This window comes from Macaca fascicularis, chromosome 7, assembly GCF_037993035.2.
Source record: "Macaca fascicularis isolate 582-1 chromosome 7, T2T-MFA8v1.1".
In the NCBI taxonomy this organism is placed as follows: domain Eukaryota; kingdom Metazoa; phylum Chordata; class Mammalia; order Primates; family Cercopithecidae; genus Macaca; species Macaca fascicularis.
Genome location: NC_088381.1, coordinates 79,743,649 through 79,765,031, shown reverse-complemented (window position 1 = coordinate 79,765,031; position 21,383 = coordinate 79,743,649). Strand labels below are relative to the sequence as shown.

The window sequence follows — 21,383 nt, the reverse complement described above, 5'->3', positions numbered from 1 at the left end:
AGGCTGAGGCAGGAGAATCACTTGAACCCAGGAGGCAGATGTTGCAGTGAGCCAAGGTAGTGCCATTGCACTCCAGCCTGGGCGACAAAAGCAAAACTCCGTCTCAAAAATAAATAAGTATAAATAAAATAAAAAATAAAAATCCATAATTAAAATAGCATCAGGAACACTTGACCTGATAAAGAGGTGGATCTTGTGAAGTCATATAACCTTAGCCCTGAGGTATGAGTAAAGGATAGGCACTTGAAGCGGGGTTGGCAGTATGTGGTGTGTGTGTGTGTGCACATTTGTGCATGTGTGTGTTGGTTGGGAATGTTGGGTGGGGTAGTAAGTAGAGCAAATGAAGCAGGGGAGCACAATGCCATAGATAATCAAAAGGAATTACCAAAGATAAGATAAGTAAGAGCATGCCTAGGAGTTGAAGTCCTGCCAGAAAAATGGGAAATGGATTCACCAGAGACAAGTGGGGGACCCACAGCAGCAAGTATAAAGTCAATTGTTGAATGTGCATAAACAGAGAAATTCCTAAGCATGATGATGAGACGTTGTATTATTTGCTTTCTTAATCCTGATAATCAATTATATATAGTAATAATAATACTCCCATTTTCAAAATTTACACTGCACCAGCCATAATAGCATTTCTATTAATACATTTCTGATAACATTCACGAAAGATCATACACTTAAAAGCTGTGAGATCAATCAGTTGTAATACATCAAGCTCCACCTCAGAGCAGCAGATTGCCACCTCTGGCTACCACTCACAGGTAGCAAGAGCAATTTCATTTGGATCCGTTGTGCTTTCTAGTTTACAGCATGTGCATTGTACTTGTGCTTAGATGTGAAGCATTTTATCAGCATTATTAAGCTTATCATGTGGGAGACATGCAAAAGCACTGAGAGTAATGGAACTATTGGTAAAAAAATACATACTCTTACAATGAAAACATCAACAATTTTATTTTTTTACTAAACGTTTTAAAAAGTTTGAGATACAGAGAAATCTCTTTCACCCTTTATCCAGTTTCCCCCCATGGTAACATATTGGAAACTATAATGTAATATTATAACCAGGATAATGGCATTGATACAGTCAAAATAGAGAACGTTTTCATCACTGCAAGGGTTTACAATGGCACCCTCTTATAGTCACATTTAGCTACCTTCTCTCAGCCTCTTCTTTAACCCCAATCCCCCTTATCCGTTCTGCATTTCTATAATATTGTCGTTTTGAGCATCTTATGTAAAGGAAATTATATGCTATGTAACTTTTTGAGATTGAAGTTTTTTTTAATTATTCAACATAATTCTCTGGAGATTCATCTAGGTTGAGTGTGTCAATAATTCATTCCTTTTCATCGCTTAGTAACACTTCTTTGTATCAATGAACCACAGTTAGCTTAACCATTCACTCATTGTAGAACATTCTGGGTTATTTTCAGTTTAGGTCTATTATAAATAAAACAGCCACAAACATTCATGTACAGGGTTTTGTGTGAACATAAGCCTTCTCATCTCTGGTGTAAATCCAGCACTTGTTAATAGAACATGTCCACATATTAATAGCATGTTTAGTTTTTTAAGAAATTGCCAAACTGTTTTCCAGAATGGCTGTGACATCTACCTTTCTCACTGGCAATGTATGAGTGATCCAGGTTCTCTGCAGCATTGCCAGTATTTGCTTTTGACTCTCTCTCTCTTTCTCTTTCTCTATCTATATAGTCAAAATACATACATATATTTGCTTTTGACTACATATATATATTTGCCTTTCACTATTTTTTGCTTTTGAATATATATGTATACATAATTCATTGTGTATATATGTATATTGTGTGTACATATGTATATTATGTGTGTGTCTACATATATATGTATACACACACATATATATACAGTTTTTAAATTTTAGCCATACTGTTAAGTGTGCAGTGGCTATCTTGTGATTTTAATTTATATTCCCCCAAAGACTAATCAAATTGAACATTTTATCATACACGTATATGCCATCTGTATATTCTCTTGGGGAAAATGTCTCTTCATGTTTTCTCCCCACATTTTGTGAATGGGTTATCATTATTATTTACTGTTGAGTTTTGAGAGTACTTAATATATTTTTAGATACCAGTCTTTTGTCAGTTTGCAAATATTTTCTCCCAGTTGGAAGCTTGTTTTTTCATCCTCTTAACAAGATGTTTCACAGAAAAAAAGTTTTTAATTTTGGGGAAGTCCAATTTATCAATTTTTTCTTTTATAAAACTTGTTTTTAGTGACTAGTTTCAGAACTCTTTGCCTAGTCCTAGATTCCAAAGGTCTCCTATTTTTTTTTTCTCTAAAAGTTTTATGGTTTTACATTCTACATTTAAATCCTTGAGCCATTTCAGTTAATTTTTGTACAAGATGTAAGAATTAGATAAAAGTTCATTTTTCTGTTTTGCCTCTGTATGCTAATTTCCTTAGCACCATTCCTTGAAAAGGCTATCTTTCCTCCATTGAATTGCCTTGGCACCTTTGTCAAAAATTACTCTGGCATATTTGTGTGGGTCTGAGTTCTCTGCCCTTTCTTATTGATCACAAAGTACAATGTTAGCTGTAGATTTTTCCTGGTAGCTCAAATTGAGAAATTTTCCCTCTATTCCTACTAATCTGAAAGTTGTCTGTTTGATTCCTTTAATCATGAGAGGGTGTTGAATTTCATAAAATGCTTTTTCCTGCACGGGCTGATATAGTCATGCAATATGTTTTTCTTTAGATTGTTAATATGATGGCTTACATGGATTGATGTCAGAATATTGAACCATTCTGCATCCTTAGAATAAACCTCACTTCGTCATTGATCCATGCCTAGCTATTTCTTTTCTGAGAGTTAATTCATTATGAAGTTAATTTTCTTAATATTTATACAAATATTCAAATTATCTATGACATATTGAGTACATTCTGGAAGTTTGCGTTTTTATAGTAACTGGTCCATTTCACTAAATTGTCAAAGTTATGTGTGTAAAATTATGGAAAATATTTCCTTATTCTTTAGATAGTTGCAGGATCTGCAGTAATATTTCCTGTTCCACCCCTAATATTGGTAATTTGTGTCTTCTCTCTTCTATCATTGTCAATCATGCTACAGTTTTGTCAATTATATTGACTTTTTATGAAGAACCAGCTACGTTTAATTGATTTTCTCTATTGTCTTTCTTTTTCCCAGTTTCATTTTCTGTTTTATGTTTATTATTTTCTTCCTTCTGTTTTCTTTGTGTTTATTTTGCTCTTTTTATTTTCAAATCCTTGAGGTGAGAGACTAGATTATTTTGAGACTTTTCTTCTTTCTTAATGTATGCATTTAGACTTACAAATTTTCCTATCAATACTGCTTTAGCTGCATCCCACTAGTTTGATTTCTTGTTTTTCATTTTAATTTGGTTCAATTTAGTTTTTTTTAATTTCTTTTGAGACTTTCTCTTTGACCTTCTATCTAGAAATGCATTATTTAGTTTTTCAGTGTTTGAAGATTTTACTGCCATCTTTCTTGTCAATTTCTGTCTAGGTTTTATCGTAATCTTATGTCACATTATGTCTGATTTTATTATTTTTGAATTTGTTTAGGTTTGTTTTATGGTTAAGGATATGCTTTATCTTGGTATATGTTCTGTGAGTACTTGAAAAGAATGTATATCATGCTGTTTCATGAAGGGTTCTATAAATGTCAATTGAATTCTGTTGGTTGATGGTGTTGGGTTATACTATATCATTGCTGATTTCCTGTCGAGGTATTCTATCAGTTGTTGAAAGAGGGAAATTGAGCGTTTTAACTACAATTGTGACTTTGTCTTTGTCTTTTCAGTTCTGTCATTTTTTGCTTCACATATCTTGCAGCTTTGTTATTTGCTATACATACATTTAGTATTGTTATATCTTCTTGTATTGAATCTTAAAGAGTATTGTATAACTTTTTTATTATTAATGTCCCTTTCTATATCTGGTAATTTTCCTTGCTCTAAAATTAACATTATCTGATATTAATATAACCACTACTGCTTTAATTAATGTTTGCATGATCTCTTTTTTCTTCCTTTTACTATCACTCTACCAGTACTTTAACTGGTGCATTTAGACCATTTATAGTTAGTGTAATTATTTGTATGTTAGGATGAAGTCTGACATGTTATTGTTTTGCATTCTTTTTATTCATTCTGTTTTTTGTTTCTGTTATATCTTTCCTATCTTCCTGTGGGTTACTTGAACATATTTTGGAATTCTCTTTTGATATAATGTTTTCAGTGTGTCTCCTTTACAGCTATTTTAGTGTTTTCTCTAAGTATTACATTAAATATACATGACTAATAGTAGTCTACTAGTGTAGTGATCTTACAACTTTGATTATAGAAATCTTGCCTACCTTTATATTTCTTTACTTTCCCCCAATTAGAATATAATTATCCTAAATATTTTATTTGCATACATTTAGAATCACACAAGGAGGAAGGGGAAATAATAGAGGAAACTGAAAAAAGGGCATTCTGTAGAACTTACTCATATTTTGGGTTACCATATACTTTCTTCTTTCCTCATATTTAATGTTCCTTCTTTATTGTTTTTTCTGATTAAATGAGTTATTTTGGCTATTCTTTTAGAATACATCTACTGGCAACAAATTCTCTTAGATTCTCTTTATCTGAAAGTATCTTGATTTTATTTTCATTACTGAAGGAAATTTTGTTGGATATATAATTCTGGGATGGCTGTTCTTTGCTTTCAGCACTTGAAAAATATAGTGCTACATTTTTCGGGTCTCCATGGTTTCTGAGGATGAATTCCCTATCATTTGAATTTTTTCCCTATAGGTAAGGTTTTCTTATTCTTTCTCACCACTTTGATTTTTTTTGTTTTTATGTACTTTTGGAATTGTAATTGTGATCCATCTTGGCATGTATTTCTTTGGACTTCTGTTTGAGGTTTTGTCAGTTTCTTGAATCGGTAGATTTATATCTTATGATTTGAAAAATTTGGACTTCTTTTTCAACATTTAATGCTGTTCTTATTTTTTTAATTGACAAAAAAATCTATATTTTTAGTCATTATTTCTCTGAGTATTTTTTTCATCTGTGCTCTCTCTCCTCCATTCTCTCAGACCCCAAAGACATAAATGCTACAACTTTGGTTATGGTCCCTCAGGTCCCTGAGGCTTTGTTCAATTTTTTTAGTCTATTTCTTATCTTTTGTTCAAATGTGGCAATTTTTATTATTCTGCTTTCCAGTTCACTAATTTCTTGCTCTGACCCTTCCATTCTGCTGTTTAGCTCATTCACAATTTTTTCTGTTTTGTTTTGTTTTAATTTGGTCATTGTATTTTTTGGTTTTATAATTTCAAATGTCTAAAATTTACAAAATGTGTTCTTTATATTTTCTACTTCTTTGCTGAGATTTCCTGTTTCTCTGCTGAGGCCATCTGTTTTTTTTTTTTTTTTAAATTAGTTTCAAGAAGGTTTGTATACCTGATTGTTGAAACATTTTAATTATAGCTGGTTTAGAATTTTGTTAGATAGTTCTAATATTTCTGTGATCTCAATGGTGGCATCTATTTATTGTCTTTTTTAATATAGTTTGAGATCTCTTGGTTTTCAGCAGGTTGAAAAGTTTAGGAGACCTCCCAAATCACCCTCAAGTCAGTAATTCACTAGACGCATTCACAGAACTTAGAATTCAACAAAGATCATTTTATGTCTTCAAGCAACTTATAGTTGTCATTTATTGCAGAGAAAAGATAGAGATTAAAAGCAGCAACCAGAAAAGGCATATAGGGCAGGGTCCAAGGGATATAAGTTTTTGATGTCTTCTCTCATTGGAGGTGGAGTATTCAACTGGAGTTTCCCTTCCCTTCCCTTCCCTTCCCTTCCCTTCCCTTCCCTTCCCTTCCCTTCCCTTCCCTTCCCTTCCCTGCCCTGCCCTGCCCTGCCCTTTCGTTCCCTTCCCTACCCTTCCCTGCCCTTCCCTTCCCTTTCTTTCTTTCTGTTTTTTTTTTTTTTTAGTGCAGTGGCATGACCTCGGTTCACTACAACCTCCGCCTCCCAAGTTCAAGAGATTCTCCTGCCTCAGCCTCCTGAGTAGCTGGGATTACAGGTGCCCACCACTATGCCCAGCTAATTTTTGTATTTTTAGTAGAGATGGGGTTTCACCATGTTGACCAGGCTGGCCTTGAACTCCTGATCTCAGGTGATCCACCCACCTTGGCTTCCTAAAGTGATGGGATTACATTGGAGTTTTCAATTGTCTTCTCCCATTGGAGGTGGGAAGGCAGTGCTCATTTGTCTTAGCAGTGATGGGTGACAATACATGGAGTTTCACCAATCAGGGAAACTCCACCAAGCCTTGGTGTCTACAGTTTTCTTTGGGTGTTGGTTACATAGACGTGGTTGACTGCTCATGTTGTTGACCTTAGTTTTTCGCCCCTTTAGAGATGAAGTCACATGGCCCAAAGGCCCACCATAAATCACACTGTTATCACAGACTATGCTGCATAGCACAAGGCTCCTGTGTAAACAAAGGTACCCTTATTAAGCAGGACATTCTGAGAACTTGTAGGTTAGCACCCAGGATCCAGGGGGAAAGGCTAAATCTTTCTTCAGGCAAGGTTAATCCTTTGCTTCACAGTATGAAGCCTTGACATATGGTATCATGTTATGAGAGTCTGGATCTTATTTAAAGTTCTGCTTCAGGTGGCTTTCTCTGCCACTGCTCCAGCAACAGAAGGAGAGACACTGTGTTTTTTATTTTTGGTTTCCAACTTTTATTTAAGTTCAGGGGTACACATGCAGGATGTGCAGGTTTGTTACAAAGGTAAATGTGTGCCCCGGTGGTTTGCTGCACAGATCATCCCACCACCCAGATATTAAGCCAAGCCTCCATTAGCTATTCTTTCTTTTTCCTTCTCTTCACCCTCTCCTCTGACAGGCCCCAGTGTGTATTATTTCCCTCCCTGTGTCATTTAGTTCCCACTTGTAAGTGAGAATATGTGGCATTTGGTATTCTGCTCCTTTGTTAGTTATAACAAAGGATATGTGGTCTACAGCTCCATCTATGTCCCTGCAAAGGATATAATCTCATTCCTTTTAAAGGCTGCATATTATTCCATGGTGTATATATACCACATTTCCTGTATCCAGTCTATCATTGATGGGCATTTAGGTTGATTGCTTGTCTTTGCTGTTATGAGTAGTGCTGCAGTGAATGTACTCATGCATGTGTCTTCATAATAGAATGATTTATATTCCTTAGGTTATATAACCAGAAATGGGGTTGCTGGGTCGAATGGTATTTCTAAGTCTTTAAGGAATAGCTACGCTGTCTTCCACAATGGTTGAACTAATTTACACTCCTACCAACAATGTCAAAGTCTTCCTTTTACTCCACAACCTTGCCAGCATCTATTGCTTTTTGACTTTTTAATAATACTCATTCTGACTGGTGTGAGACAGTATCTCACTGTGGTTTTGATTTGCATTTCTTTCATGATCAGTGATGTTAAGCTTTTCTTCATAGGTTCATTGGCTGCATGTATGTCTTCTTTTGAAAAGTGTCTGTTCATGTCCTTTGCCCACTTTTTAATTTTCTTTTTGGTGTAAATTTGTTTAAGTTTCTTGTAAATGCTCGATATTAAACCTTTGTCAGATGGATAGATTGCAAAACTTTTCTGCCCTTCTGTAGGCTGTCTGTTTACTCTGTTGATAGTTTCTTTTGCTGTGCAGAGGCTCTTTAGTTGAATCAGATGCCATTTGTCAATTTTTGCTTTTGTTGCAACTGCTTTTGGCATCTTTGTCATAAAATCTTTGCCTGGAAAGGCAATGTCTTATTACTGCCAGGTGGAAACAGAAGTCCAGGTTTACCTCTCAGCTTCCATTAGCATGCTACAGGAGTCATTCTTTTTACTCTTTGGTAGGAGTAGGAGGCCTTGCTTCCCCACATGGTCTTCGCTGACACAGAGTGATGGTGGCCTCATTATTGTGGGTGATTCTGAAAATCCTCACCCTCCAGTAGGCCTCCTCTGATATCACTTGGTAAAGGAGAGGAAGAAGTGCCTCATTATTGCCAAGTCAGGGAGGAATTTCAGGCCCTATGTGTTCCCAGTGACACCACGTGAGGAAGCATCATTACCACCTCATGGAGATGAAAGTCCCAGATTTTTGCTCAACTTCTTTGACATCACTTCAACGAGTGCTGGACTCTTTTCAGAGCCTCATGAAGGAGGAAGTGTAGGGTGCCCAGCTGGGCTTTGTTGGCTTGGGAGGAAAGGAAGTTACAATTGTACTGTGGCGTTGGGCTGAAGTAGTATAGTTATTGTCTACGATTTGTATGTCTTGCTAAGTTGCCCTTTTTTTGATCCTATAGCTACAGAGATGAGGTCTTTTTTGGAGCATTTATTTTCTGGGTCTTTGGCATTTCTGGGTTGCTGGTTTCTTTAGCTCCTGGTTTGTGATAATGAAGCAAAAAGAAAACTCACGGAGCTCCCCAATGTGCTATTCCATAAGTTCTGAGGTTCCTAGACTGTCTACCTTCCACTCTGACATTTCAGGGTCTTATTTTATTTGTTCTCTACATAATGCTCAGGGCTTTTCAGTTGTATATAGTGAGATACTTTTTTTAAAAAAGTCCATTCTATATTTTCTTAAGTGGAAATCCTCCAGGACATATTTTGAAGCTGAAAAACGATGACAAATATTTTGAAGGACACAAAACAAATCATAAAACATGTAAAATGTGTTAATCTGTGCAACAGATGATAATAAAAAAATACATAAGCAAGGGATTGTCAAAAAGGAAAAAGAAAACTTTCCAAGGGTGTGACTAGAAGGTCAGTTTCAACACTGGATGTCTGGTTTTCTGATGATAATTCTGGAGAAATCTGGGAATTTATTTGAGAACTTAAAGATTAACAGTGAAAGTTTTACAGGTTCAAAGCCCTTTTAAATGTAAAACTGCTGTAGCTGTTAAGGCATTCCTGATAAAGTTTGTGGAATTCACAAAAGAAGAGGAATGCATGCTTCTATTGATTTCCAGTGTTAATAAAACTGGTCTGTTTGGTAAAATGCAGGCTGATGGAAATGTACCAGCAACAGGAGAAAAGCATGCTCCATGTACCACTTGAAGTTTTTTCAGAAACAGAGAGTTCCCTAGACGGTCCAGGCAGGAACATATTAAATAGATGAAAATACAGTCATGCATCACTTAAGGATGGGGATATGTTCCTGGAAATGCATCGTTAGGCAGCTTCATCATTGTGCATACATTATAGAGTGTGCTTACATATACAAATGTAGATGGTAGAGTCTACTACACACTATTGCACATAGGCTCCAAACCTATACAACATGTAACTGTGCTGAATACTGTAGGCAATTGTAACACAGTGGAAAATATTTGTGTATCTCAACATACGTAAATGTACAAAAGGTACAATAAAAATATGGTGTTATAATCTTATGAGACCTGAGCCATCTATACTGTTGTTGACTGAAACATCGTTATGCTATGCATGACTGTAGTCACTTACAAAACCTTTAGAAGATTCGAGGAAACAAATCTTAGGGGAAACACTATTTGATTTTAGGTTTCAGAGGCAGTGGGAACTATAGGAGACAGACACCAATGATCTCAGCACCCTTCTGCACTAAAGTGGTTGATTAGCAGAATTCCTGTAAGCCATCAGCGGTTCCTAACCCCTGATTGTTTCTACCAAAGCTCCTTACCTTCCAGCTGCTGTTGAAGAGCTCTGTTGCTGCTTTACTTCCTCTTTTCAAATATTCTATGTGGCATTTTCATTACTTTTTCTGACAGACTCTAAAACCAGATTTGCTTTCAATGATTCTGGGAGGTGTGGTTCCCATGTTTTCAGTCCCACAATACAGGAGAGAAGATAGAAGGTATAGAATAGTATAAACTTGCCAATACATAGCCGGGCATACCTGGTATTAATGTGATGCACTTATGAACAGTTAGATGAAAATAACAGTACATTCTTTTTTACCCAGGAAATAATCATATAGATTTTATTAATAGAAAATGATTGCTCTCTTCTTATAGATTAAATAGAGACAAATAAAATTTAAGCAACGAATTCTGGCAACCAAGGTTGCCAAAAAAAAAGTGTTGGAACTGGGATTTGAGGTGGAATTCAATTGTCCTCTTAGGTATCAAATTTTACTTCTCCTTTAAAAAGCTTTGAGGGATAAAGTATTAAGCTTAAGGTCATAGCTAAGCACATTCGTGTATAATTAGAGAGCATGATATAGTCAGAAAACTGCAAATATGATACAATGGGTTGTGTATGTGAGGAAACAAGTAGAAAATAGATGTGTACAGAAAAAAAGAAAAAATGCATATATTAAACATATATAAATGATTACTGTCCTTTGATGAGCATCAACACTTGAAAGGAATTGTGTAAGGAATGGCAGAGGCAAGAAAAAACCTGGAGAGAAACGATTCCACTAAACTCAAAGAGCAAAGAGAGATTATCTTCTTTTTAGGAGGCATAGTTCTTGAACTCCCCCAAATGCCTTCATAACAAACAGAGCACCTGGAGAGCCAAAGCAAAAACTTACAAGAACTTTTGTGAGAAAGCTTTTGAGAAACCGCCAAACTGTATTCCACAGCGGTGACATCTTCTGCATTCTCACCAGCAATGTAAGAGCGTTCCAGTTTCTCACATTCTGGCCTATATGCAGTACTTTCTATTTCTTGTTGTTGTAACAAATCTAATGGGTCTAAAAGAGATATCCCATGGCAGTTTTGATTTGCATTTCCCTAACGACTAATGATCTTGAACATTTTTTTCATGCGCTTATTGGCCATTTGTGTATCTTCTTTGGAAAAATGTCTATTCAATTAATTTGCACAGTTTTATTTTAGTTTTAGCTTTTTAAAAAATTTTCCAACTTTTAAATTCAAGGGGTACATGTGCATGTGTGTTATATAGGTAAATTGCATGTAATGGGGGTTTGTTGTACAGATTATTTCATCATCTAGGTAATAAGCATAGTACCAAATAGATAATTTTGTGATCCTCACTCTCCTGCAAGCCTCTTCCCTCAAGTAGGCCCCAGTGACTATTGTTCCCTTCTTTGTGTCCACAAGTATTCAATATTTAGTTCCCACTTATAAATGAGAACATGTGGTATTTGGTTTTCTGTTTCTGCCTTAATTCATTTAGGATAATGTCCTCCAGCTGCATCCATGTTCTAGCAAAAGACATGATCTCCTTTTTTATGGCTGTGTAGGATTCCATGGGGCATATGTACCACATTTTCTTTTTTTTTTTTTTTTTTGAGACGAAGTCTTGCTCTGTCACCCAGGCTGGAGTGCAGTGGCCGGATCTCAGCTCACTGCAAGCTCTGCCTCCCGGGTTTACGCCTATTCTCCTGCCTCAGCCTCCCCAGTCGCTAGGACTACAGGCGCCCACCACCTCGCCCGGCTAGTTTTTTGTATTTTTAGTAGAGACGGGGTTTCACCGTGTTAGCTAGGATGGTCTTGATCTCCTGACCTCGTGATCCACCCGTCTCGGCCTCCCAAAGTGCTGGGATTACAGGCTTGAGCCACCGCACCCGGTTCTTTATCCAATTCACCATTGACGGGCATTTAGGTTGATGCCATGTCTTTTCTATTATGAACAGGGCTGCAGTGAACATATGTGTGCATGTGTCTTTATGGAAGAACGATTTATATTCCTTTGGGTATATACCTAATAATGGGATTGCTGGGTCAAATGGTGATTCTGTTTTAAGTCCTCTGCGAAGTCTCTAAGCCACTCTACACAGTGGCTGAATTAGTTTACAGTCCCACCAGCAGTGTATGAGTGTTCCCTTTTCTCTGCAGCCTTTCCAGCATCTGTTATTTTTTTACTTTACAATAATAGCTATTCTGACTGGTGTGAGATAGTATCTCATTGTGATTTTGATTTACATTTCTCTGATGATTAGTGATGATGAGCATATATGTTTGTTGGCATTCGTATATCTTTTGAGAAGTGTCTGTCCATATCTTCTGCCTGTTTTTTTTAATGGGGTTATTTGTTTATTGCTTGTTTGTTTAACTTCCTTATCGATTCTGGATATTAGACCAGTGTTAGATGCATATTTGTGAATTTTTTTTCTCCCATTCTGTAGGTTGTCAGTTTACTCTGTCGATAGTTTCTTTTGACATGCAGTAGCTCTTTTTTGAATTAGGTACAACTAGTCAATTTTTGTTTCCATTGCAATTGTTTTGGAGTCTTTGTCATGAAATCTTTGCCAGGGATGATATCCAAAATGGTATTTCCCAGGTTTTCTCCTTTTTCTTTATTTCCTTTTGTAGTTTCAGGTTTTATATTTAAATCTTTAATCCATCTTGGATTGATTTTTTTATACGGTGTAAGGTAGGGGCCCAGTTTGAATCTTCTGCATAGGGCTATCCAGTTATCTCAGTAACATTTATTGACTCGGGAGTTTTTGCCCCATGGTTTGTTTTTGTCTTCTTTGTAGATCAGATGGTTATCAGTTTGCAGCTTTATTTCTGGATTCTCTAACCTGTTCCATTGGTCTATGTGTCTGTTTTTGTACCAGCATCACGCTGTCATGCTGCTTTGGTTACTTTAGGTTTGTAGTAGGGTTTGAAGTCACATTTGCTCTTTTTTTTTTTCCTTTGAGATGGAGTCTTGCTCTGTCTTCCAGGCTGGAGTGCAGTGGCACCATCTCGGCTCACTGCAAGCTCTGCCTCCCGGGTTCACCTAATTCTCCTGCCTCAGCTTCCCAAGTAGCTGGGACTACAGGCACCCGCCACTACACCTGGCTAATTTTTTGTATTTTTAGTAGAGATAGGGTTTCACCGTGTTAGCCAGGATGATCTCGATCTCCTGACTTCGTGATCCGCCTGCCTCAGCCTCCCAAAGTGCTGGGATTATAGGCGTGAGCCACCACGCCCAGTCCATTTGCCCGTTTTTAAAGAAGGTTGTTTGTCTTTTTTGTTACTGAGTTTTAAGTGTTCTTTATATATTTTGGATACTGAACTCTTAGCAGATATATACTGCACCTCCTTCTGAATGTTCATAAAATCAATGTCACATAAAAGTAAATAATACAAAATTATCTAGTCCAAAGATCATGCAATGTGGAGAGGAAAAAAGTTAACAAGAAAGATAATAGCATTCCTATAGATAATTAAAGTATATCAGAAAGATGTGCTCATGAAAGAAATCCCATTTATATTCTACTATTTCAAAAGAAGTTTAACATATTTTAAAAATAACATGAAATATAGAATAGAGAAATCAAATTAAAAACTAAAATACTGCAACTCACTTACATAAGAAATAAAACTAGATTATCATTTTTAAATCAATGCTTATTTCAGAGGAAAATGGGGTGAATTATTCAAAAGATGAAAAGTTTCCAGAGAAATTACCTTTTAAATACATATAATAGTTATAAATTACCTTTTATCAACATGCAAGAACTCAGAAAAATTTTTATAAAATCTTCCTGATGAATATACTAGAAACTAATTTTGAAATATCTAAAGTGACTAGAGAGGTGCTGATGTAAGACTGGCTGTGAGCATTAAATATGCAGTTATTTGATAACCATGACTACATGAGAGTTAAAAAGCAGACAGTATAGTATGTAATGAAAATATGCTGCAATATTATAAAAGCAGTACCACCATAAAAATAAAATTTGGGGAAAATGAGAACATAAGCAAAAATATTTACTGTTTTCAGTAATCATATGAGTGTTGGTAATATTTGCATTATTATATTGAGAGAAATATGTGCATAATGTAGTAAATCTAGGGAATTTCACCTTTGTCTCTTTTTTTTTTTTTTTTTTTTGAGACAGGGTCTCACTCTGCTGCCCAGGCTGAAGTACAGTGGCACAATCACGGCTCACTGAAGCCTCAAACTCCTGGGCTCAAGCCTCAGCCTCCTTAGTAGTTGGAACTAAAGACATAAGCTACCACTCCTGGCTATTGTGTGTGTGTGTTTGTAGAAATGACATTTTGCCATGTCACCCACATTGGTCTTGAACTTCTGGGCTCAAGCAATCTGCTCATCTGACCTCAAAAACTGCTGGGATTACAGGCATGAGCTACCGCACCTAGCTCACTTCTATCATTTCTTATACCCTTAGGAGCCAGAATTTTTGTTCTATAAAAAAGGTGGCATGATGTAATAGCAAAGATCAGTTAAGTAAAATCTTGTAGTGCTGAATTTTAATTGGAATTATCAATAGGAATTGATACATTTTCTATCTATCTATCTATCTATCTATCTATCTATCTATCTATCTATCTATCTACATATCTATCCAGCTTGCCTAACTCTGTCCACTGAATAGTGTTTGAAACAGCAACCATCCCAGGAGCAGTAATTATCTTGAATACACTGATCCTGTACTGAAACACCTTTTCCCACTGTGGTTGTCTGTGAGGGTTCCTATAATAAAGTCCCACAAACTGAGGGTCTTAAACAACAGAAATATATTTTTACCATGGTTCTGGAGGCTGGAAGTCTCAGATCAAGGTTTCAGCAGACTTGGTTTCTGGTGAGGGCTCTCTTCCTGGCTTGTGGATGGCCACGTTTTCACTGCATCCTTATGTGGCCTTACAGAAAGGGAAAGGTCTCTGGTGTCTCTTCCTCTGCTTGTAAGGACTCTAATCTTGTTTTGTCAGGATCCCACTTTTATGACCTCATTTAACCTGAATTACCTCTTTTTGGCCCTATCACTAAATACAGCCACATTGGGATTAGGACTTTACATGAATTTTAGGTGGAAACAATTAAATTCATAACACCCACTGAAGGAGAAATGGCTGATTCCAGATTTGGGGCAAGAAATATATAATATAAGCCTTAAACGTTTTGCCTTACCAAATAGCATGAAAGTTATCAAAGTTCACTAAAGATTACCAACATTGTGTCAAAGGGAGTAAAGAGCCAATTTTTAAAAACTCACACTGCAAAAGATGTGAAAATGTGAGCATCAGCAAAGATAGTAATTACAATGGATTAAAACTCATCAAATAGTTTTAAATGCATTAGTTCATAGGGATACTAAAAACACAGTAATTGGTTGTTTCAAAAGAATGATAAGAACATATTCATTTTATACAAAGTGATGAAGAGAAAGAATCAAGCATTCATCCTGCCTTACTACATGAATGATCCCATTACATGACCAAATGAAAAATACCTCTTTATAGAGAATATTTTAGATAACACATAATAAAAAAATAAATGAAAGAGCTGGGTGTGATGGCTCACGCCTATAATCCCAGCACTTTGGGAGGTCAAGGTGGGCAGATCACCTGAGGTCGGGAGTTTGAGACCAGCCTGACCACCATGGAGAAACCCCGTCTCTACTAAAAATACAAAATTAGCCAGGAGTGATGGCACACACCTGTAATCCCAGCTACTCGGGAGGCTGAGGCAGGAGAATGGCTTGAACAGGAAGGCGGAGGTTGCGGTGAGCTGAGATCGTGCCATTGCACTCCAGCCTGGGCAACAAGAGCGCAACTCCATCTCAAAGTAAATAAATAAATAAATAAATAAATAAATAAATAAGAATAGCTCTTGTAATCTCCAGTGAATGAATGGATCTAGACATTGAGCATCAGTGATTGGTAACATCACAAAAACACACAAGAAGAGCTAGAAGCCTTTTGTCAGAAGAGCAGAGTACCACTTTCTTTCTTGCCAAGGGAATCAATCCTGACTCTCGTCAAGTCTGTGGCTTCACTTGACACTTTTCAAAAAATTCAGAGGACATGGGAGCCTGAAATACCATACTGTGAATATGCAATCCACAACGTGTAGACTGTGGGAAACTGTAAGTCTTCAACAGTTTACCGTAAGAATAAGAGATAGAAAGAAAATCATTAGGCTAAAAGAAGTTTAAAAGACATCAAATTTTAAAAGAAATTAAACTATAGTATGTAAGGATGTCCACTTGGATGATAAAACTATACAGAAATGCAAAGAAGTGATCCTTATCATTCAGAAGGTGTTGTAATGATGTGGTGGCATGGGAGAGAGACTGTGATTGGGACTGGATACACAGAAGGGATTTCTGGCGTGCCTGACCAATATTCAATTTCTTGACAAGGATAATAAATAGAAGACTGTTCAACTTACAACAGTTTATTAAACTATAAGTTTACTTTATGTGGTTTCCCCTATTTGTATTTTTTAATTACTATAATGGCAATTATTACTATTATTATTTTATTTTACAATAAAATGGAAACAATGTCATAATCACATATGCTATGTAACAGAATAGAATTTTCCAAGTGTGTATATGGTCACAAGATCATGGTGCCACTCAGGCTAAGTTTTGACACTTTGGGCATGTCATTTAACTCCTCTAAAGTCTCTATTTTCTCATCTTCACGATAAACATAGTTTGCTGGGCTGCAATGATGATTAAATAAGATAAATTATGCCAAATACCTCACATGGTGTTTGTCATTGGAGAAATGCTTATTGAGTGATAACTATAACTGTCAACCAAATGGTGGAACTTAAGGGTTGGGTAGAGAATCTAGATTCAGAAGGAAGTGAATAATATGAGAGAATATGAGAATTGAGGGCAATCAAAAAATTGCACAAGAAAGTGAAGGATCACTGAGAAAAAAGGAACATCAAAAAAAAGGTCCTGGCCAGGTGCAGTGGCTCATGCATGTAATCCCAGCACTTTGGGAGGCCAAGGCCAGCGGATCACGACATCAGGAGCTTGAGACCAGCCTGGCCAACACAGTGAAACCCCGTCTTTACTGATAATACAAAAAAATTAGTCAGGTGTGTTGGTGGGCGCCTGTAGTCCCAGCTACTCGGGAGGCTGAGGCAGGAGAATTGCTTGAATCTCTGAGGCGGAGGTTGCAGTGAGCTGAGATCGCGCCATTGCACTCCAGCCCAGGCGACAGTGTGAGACTCAGTCTCCAAAAAAAAAAAAAAAAAAAAAAAAGTGCTGGGGACAGAACAGGGGAAGGAGTGAAGAGGCCTGCAGTGTTGGAGTCTGGTATCAAGCATGAGGCTGCATTATAAGATATTCTTTAGAATATTCATGGGAGTGTTGCAAAAGGATACACTTTGAGTGTGCCCAACAGAGACTTTGTCTACATAACCATGCCACTGAAGGCTGGCCCTCATCCGTATTCTTTAGGTCCCTAACGTTGCACTGGTGGCAGCCACAAAGTGAAGTTGAGATCTGATGTTTTCCAAGTGAAGAGATGTTACCTGCCACCAACTCTTGCTCAAATTAATCTTTGCCCTTCCCTAGGCATATGCAGTGGCACTTTGCAGTACCACTATTTTCTGTTTGAGATGAGTGTCCTTCGATTAGTTGAATTAACTATGCATTTAAATATAAAAAGTATGCATTTCAGGGAAGGTAAACAGAGTCACCACTTCTCTCACACTTGTGAATATTAGTCATCTTGTTATAACTTAATAATTCATTATTTTAGGGTTTTTACTTGGTCTTGCTGCTACAAATATATATGTCTAAGAACTTTTTTGATTATCGTAGAATGTGAACACTTTCCGGAAGTAAAATATAAGTAAATCTTAGCCTTTCCTTAGGAACTTTGGCTTGTGGATTTGTCTAGAAAAATAGTTGAATTATGTGCCTCAAATACCCTTTTCTCAAAAGCACGAAGCTCAAGGTCAAATAAGCCATTTGCTCTAGTTTAACATGGGTGACTGTGGAGATGAACAGATTTGACATATTTAAATAAAACATTCTAATAGCATGTTCTGGTCTTGGGGGCCTCAGGCAGCATGAGATGTATTTGTTAGACACTACGGCTTAATTACTCTCATAAATGAATTATACCAATTTCAGTTTAAAACCTAAGTGTTACAGTTGAACTAGGGTCAAATTAAACTTCCTGTCAATTATGCAGATTACTTAAGCAATTATGTAAATTGTTAATAAATTCTTAAGTGATGTGGAATTTTTCTTGAGAAAATAATCTGTTTTATGCTATCGACTAAAAGACTTGGAGAGCATGGGTATTTCGGAAAAATGAAACCTCTCACTAAATATCTATCTTCAGAGTTCTCTTGGGGGCATTTGTTATGACAAAGTTAGACCTTCTGATTTCTTGAGGCTGAAAAGTCACAAATTTTCTACTCAAGAACTCCGTTTTATGCTGTGAAGACTCACATTCTTCACTGTGCAAAATAGCAATAGAGTTCTGAGGGTTGAGGATGGGGGGGAATGGTGGTGTTAATAAAAAGATCTACTTTAGTCAGTTTTATGATTATTTTAAGATTCTTTGCAGACAACGCACCCCCTTTTTGCCTGTCTCTTGGGCAGAGGGCACTCCTTGCTCGCCCATCCTTCATACGATATTAAACCATGAGAATATGTTGGCCAATGAGATCCAGGACTGAAAATGCCAAGGGATCTCCCTCTTACATCAGTGTTCACTGCAATTTTAATGAACCTGCTTTTATTGTCTTTTACCTCCTGGGTCTCCCAATTTTTTTTTTTTTTTTTTTTTTTTTTTTTTTTTTTTTTTTTTTTGACAGAGTCTTGCTCTGTCGCCCAGGCTGGAGTGCAGTGGCGTGATCTCGGCTCAATGCAACCTCCGCCTTCCGGGTTCAAGCCATTCTCCTGCCTCAGCCTCCCGAGTAGCTGGGGCTACAGGCACCCGCCACCACACCCGGCTAATTTTTTGTATTTTTAGTAGAGACCAGGTTTCAACTTGTTAGCCAGGGTGGTCTCCATCTCCTGACCTCATGATCCTTCAGCCTCGGCCTCCCAAAGTGCTGGGATTACAGGCATGAGCCACCGCACCCGGCAGGGTTTCTCATCTTAACTTGCATCTTAAGCCTCCATTGAGTACATATTTACTCTCTTCTTTAAAATGCTTTGAAGACAGGGCCGGGCGCGGTGGCTCAAGCCTGTAATCCCAGCACTTTGGGAGGCCGAGGAGGGCGGATCACGAGGTCAGGAGATCGAGACCATCCTGGCTAACACGGTGAAACCCCGTCTCTACTAAAAATACAAAAAACTAGCCGGGCGCGGTGGCGGGCGCCTGTAGTCCCAGCTACTCGGGAGGCTGAGGCAGGAGAATGGCGTAAACCCGGGAGGCAGAGCTTGCAGTGAGCTGAGATCCGGCCACTGCACTCCAGCCTGGGTGACAGAGCAAGACTCCGTCTCAAAAAAAAAAAAAAAAAAAAAAAATGCTTTGAAGACAAGTATCAGTCTGTCCCCCTTTTATTTCTGGGTTGTTTTTAATGTAAAGTTCAAAAATACTCTTTAGTAGAATGAGGCCTCTTTTAAAATATTAACATATGCTCTTTTATTAGGTCAGTTCACTCAGGCTGCAAAGAGAAAACAGATCAGGACTTTACAGGTGATGGAGTTTTATAATTCCCAGGGAGGTCAGAATGAGCGGTTAATTAGTGAGGTCCCGAGGAGTCCCGGAATGTGCTCTGATGCCATAACTTTTTTGGTGCAGGACAACAATCTCAGTAGTCTCTGCCTTCCTATGATTCAGCATTTTCCTGTCTCTACTTTTCTCTCTGCCTGCTTATGTTAACTGCCAGCTCCTTGTATGTGTCTCATATGCCTATTTCTTTAAGAGAGTGGACTTTATTGAGTGGTTTTGTTGTTGCACAAAGTAGTTTCCCATTTGGGGGAATATTCTTAGAGCAAGGCAATTCATGGGCTTTGGGTCAGTTGGGACCAGAATGGAGAGATTGCATGCTGCAAAGCGTAGTGACCATGGCAAGCAAAATCAATATCCATGGCCAACGTTCTTCAGAATGGGACTAGAAAGCTACCTGATAGGCATACATCTTCATGAGGAAAAGGGAAAGAAATGTCATATTAGTGTCTACAGGTGAAAAATTCAGTTCTCTCCTTCTCTCTTCAGAACTATCTATGAGCCTCACATTTGCTATAACTGAAAAATTGAGCTTATAGCCTTTTACATATGTTTCCTCTTTCTAGGTATGTTAACGGGGGAAATCTACAAGTCCCAGAAAAGGAATGATAAAGTATACCTGGATTTGGAAGGGAATGCTCCACTGTTGTAAGATTCAACCAGTTGTTTGAATCCAGTTGAGGCTTTCCAAAGTTCACCTATGACTAATTGAAGCCCTAATAAAGGCAAAAACTCTGACCTTGGTCCTCTGTGTTCCCTATCTTGTGTAAATTAACAGCTGAACATGAGTTATGAAATGCGTGACATATCAAAAAGGAAAGCACCTGATACTGGGAAATATGCATATTGATGAGAGGAATGAAAGAATTCCATGAATGCTAAATTATGGGTCTACAGAGGGCTGCTTTTGTTAAAATCGACATGTCCCTATCTGTAAACCCCAGAGTATTCGATGGAAAGCATAAGGGGTAAGTGTACCTGGGAAACCTCCCTTAAAAAAAAAAAAAAAAAGAAACATCTTTGTGATACAGAGGAAAGACTTTATAAAATATTAGATGAAAAAAGCCCTTTCAAAACGTGTTTGCTTTGTAGTGCTTCCCTTTCTAGCTTCTCCGCATACTTAAAAGTCATCACCACCTTGAGTAGATTGCTTACTTTTAAAAAGACATTGCACCTTTCCTAGTTCTGACACAGAGCTACCAGACCTGCATTTTGAAATGTCTTACTGTCATCACCATAAGCATTTCTGTGAAGGCAAGAAAAGCCAAACAAAGCTCTCTCTCTCTCTCTCTCTATATATATATATATATTTTTTTTTTTTTTCTAATCTACTCAATGACAATGCATCCAGGACACCCTCTATGGCCCGGGTTTCAGGGCTACATATGACTGCAGACAGAAAGCTATTTCGAGCATTGAAAACAGCCTTATTACCCTGCCATTTTTGTACAGGTTTTTTTTTTTTTCCCTTCCCCATGACATTAGAGAGTCCGAAGTGACATACATTTTTTATAGCTTCATAAAGTCGTCTCCTGACCGGGTCACCCTTCTCATAACTAGGGAGCAGAACGCTTGAAAAAACCCATTCATCAACGTGAAAGCAGCCTCTGTCTGTGGGTTCCAATATGCACAGTCTGGCAAGATCCAGCTCAGTGCAAATGCGAACTTACTCCTTTGCTAATGCCAAATGACCCACTCACTTCTATCAGCACACTGAGGAGGACACGGAGGGCACAGTGTCTGTCCGCATCTGCAGAAGTGTTTGTTGACAGAGCTCAGCACCAAGTCTACTTGCTAAATGTACTGAACACATTCAAAAATTAGTTTTATATTTATACTAATTAAATATTCAATTAAACAAAGATAAAATTATGGAGGGAAATTTATTCTTGCCTAATGAACTATAGCCCATTTATTACTTTTCCACAGATACACCATTAAAGTTCCAATGACAAATT

The 21,383-nt window shown here is 37.4% G+C and overlaps 1 long non-coding RNA gene across 1 annotated transcript in view; it reads left to right on the top strand.

Annotated features, from left to right (window-relative positions):
- Positions 1-20,525, top strand: part of LOC102117184 (uncharacterized) — a 48,485-nt gene extending 27,960 nt beyond the window's left edge. The window contains exon 3 of the long non-coding RNA XR_279021.4: positions 19,992-20,525. This is a non-coding gene — a long non-coding RNA (uncharacterized lncRNA). The remainder of the gene's footprint in view (positions 1-19,991) is intronic.
- The last annotated feature ends 858 nt before the right edge of the window (positions 20,526-21,383 follow it).